The sequence below is a fragment of the Alexandromys fortis genome, unplaced genomic scaffold (assembly GCF_014885135.2).
Source record: "Alexandromys fortis isolate MF-2015 unplaced genomic scaffold, M_Fortis_MF-2015_v1.1 scaffold_26, whole genome shotgun sequence".
Lineage (NCBI taxonomy): Eukaryota > Metazoa > Chordata > Mammalia > Rodentia > Cricetidae > Alexandromys > Alexandromys fortis.
The window spans coordinates 3,908,613-3,911,099 of NW_026067894.1; the positions used below are offsets into that span (position 1 = coordinate 3,908,613).

A 2,487-nucleotide genomic window follows, 5' to 3' on the forward strand; every position below is an offset into this window, starting at 1 on the left:
AAAAAAATGGAATACAGACCTAAACAGAGAACTCTCAACAGAGGAATCTAAAATGGCTGAAAGACACTTAAGGAAATGTTCAACATCTTTAGTCATCAGAGAAATGCAAATCAAAACAACTCTGAGATTCCATCTTACACCTGTAAGAATGGCCAAGATCAAAAACACTGATGATAACTTATGCTGGAGAGGTTGTGGGGAAAAGGGAACACTCCTGCATTGCTGGTGGGAGTGCAAGCTGATACAGCTCCTTTGGATGCCAGTGTGGTGATTTCTCAGAAAATTAGGAAACAACCTTCCTCAAGACTCAGTTTAGGATATATATCCAAAGGATGCTCAATCGTGTCACAAGGACATGTGCTCAACTATGTTCACAGGAGCACTGTTTGGCATAGCCAGAACCTGGAAACAACCTAAGAATGTTGTTTCCTCTCAACCAAAGAATGGATAAGTAAAATGTGGTATATTTACACAATGGAGTACTACACAGCAGAAAAAAATAATGATATCTTGAATTTTGCAGGCAAATGGATGGAGCTAGAAAACATCATTTTGACTGAGGTAACCCAGACCCAGAAAGACAGTTCTCACATGTACTTACTCATAAGTGGTTTTTAAATATAAAGCAAAGAAAATCAGCCCACAAATCACAATCCCAGAGAACGTAGATAACAATGAGGACCCTAAGAGATACATACATAGATCTAATCTACATGGGTAGTTAAAAAAGACAAGATCTCCTGAGTAAATTGGGAGCATGGGTACTTTGGGAGAGGGCTGAAGTGGAGGGGAGAGGCAGGGAGGGGAGCAGAGAGCTCAATACAAACCAATTTTAAAAAAGGATAAACAAACAAATAACAAGGCTTCCTATGCAAACTGTTATTCCATGGAATGGTCAGGCTTTTCCACTTTGAGATGTCTTCACTATCTTCCCCAATCTTGCTTAACAACAAATTATCTAAGTATTTAATGGTTGTACAACCCTGGTCTCAAAGACCTGCAATTTTTATTTTTATTTTATGTGCATTGATATTTTGTATGTAAGAATGTCAGATCCCCTGGAACTGGAGTTCAGACAGTCGTGAGCTCCCGTGTGGATGCTGGGAATTGAACCTAGGTACTCTGGAAGAACAGTCAGTGCTCTTAAGGCCTGAGTCATCTCACTAGCACCAACCTGCAACATTTTTTTTTTTTTTTTTTTTTGGTTTTTCGAGACAGGGTTTCTCTGTGGCTTTGGAGCCTGTCCTGGAACTAGCTCTTGTAAACCAGGCTGGCCTCAAACTCACAAAGATCTTCCTGCCTCTGCCTCCCGAGTGCTGGGATTAAAGGTGTGCGTCACCACCGCCCGGCTAAAGCGATATTCTTAAGCAGGAAGGCACAAGGCAGAAGTTCGACACATGGGCATAATTATTATCACACTATCAGCATTCCAAATGAAAGCTCTCACAGCATGAGTAAATTATTTATTTTAGTTTTGAGACAGGATTCCACAATAGAAGCTGAGTTTGCCTCAAACTTGCTGTGGTCCTTCTGTGGTCCACCTGCCAAGTGGGGAGTTCCAGGCTCATTGGTGAAGCACAGTTTGTACACAGGAGACTTTACCCACAAAAGCAGTCATTAAGCAGAGATTAGATTATGATTTAAAGATATTGAAAATAAATATATTCCGTTCCCTCAGTTAATAGGTACACACATGTGTAATAACAGTTAAATCTTTTAGAAATATGAAAACTCCACATTATTATTACAACCTAGAGTTGAATGAATCTAAGAAAGAGCACACTTCCCCTCCCACAACGCCTTGAAAACAACCCATAACTCAACCCTCAGCAGAGGGGTCTCCTCAGGCTAACCAAGGATTCTAGTTGAACACACACGACTTCACCCACAAATGACTACTTCCTTCCCTGCCCTCTGTTACTGGCAAAACAAAGCCACCACAGTTCCAGCAAGAATGCCGGCTTCCCTCACTCTCAGCTATGAAATCCTTTATTTTGAGAGCAGTCCACATTTACCATGTTTACCTGCCAGCTCTACAGTTAGGAGTCACAAACCTGTAACTACAAGAGTTGTTCTGAACAAGAGGGTGTCCGTCTGCTAATCCTGCCCCTGAACGTCCCACACACAAGCATGGCGAGTGCAGGCCATCCTGAACTTGGCTTGAAGCACTTCCTTCCCAACATTCAGTGTTCACCATCTGTCCAGAAGCCACCTGCAACCTCAACTTCCCCAACTCCCTCACTGTCCAAGTCAACTGTGTCCAACAACCATAACCGTGTGGAAAGTGGAAAGAGGGTGCAGTAGGGGTTGAGAGCACTTGGCACCCAGCACCCACAACACAATGGCTCTAAGCACAGACTCAGGAAATCTGATGCCCTCTTCTGGCCTCCAAGGGTACCACACACAAGCCACGTACACACACACACACACACACACACACACACACACACACACACACACATAAAATATAAAAAATAACATTTTGGG

General features: G+C 42.7%; 1 protein-coding gene across 16 annotated transcripts in view; it reads right to left on the bottom strand.

Annotated features, from left to right (window-relative positions):
• Positions 1 to 2,487, bottom strand: part of Eif4g3 (eukaryotic translation initiation factor 4 gamma 3) — a 225,315-nt gene that overhangs the window by 186,118 nt on the left and 36,710 nt on the right. The window lies entirely within an intron of this gene.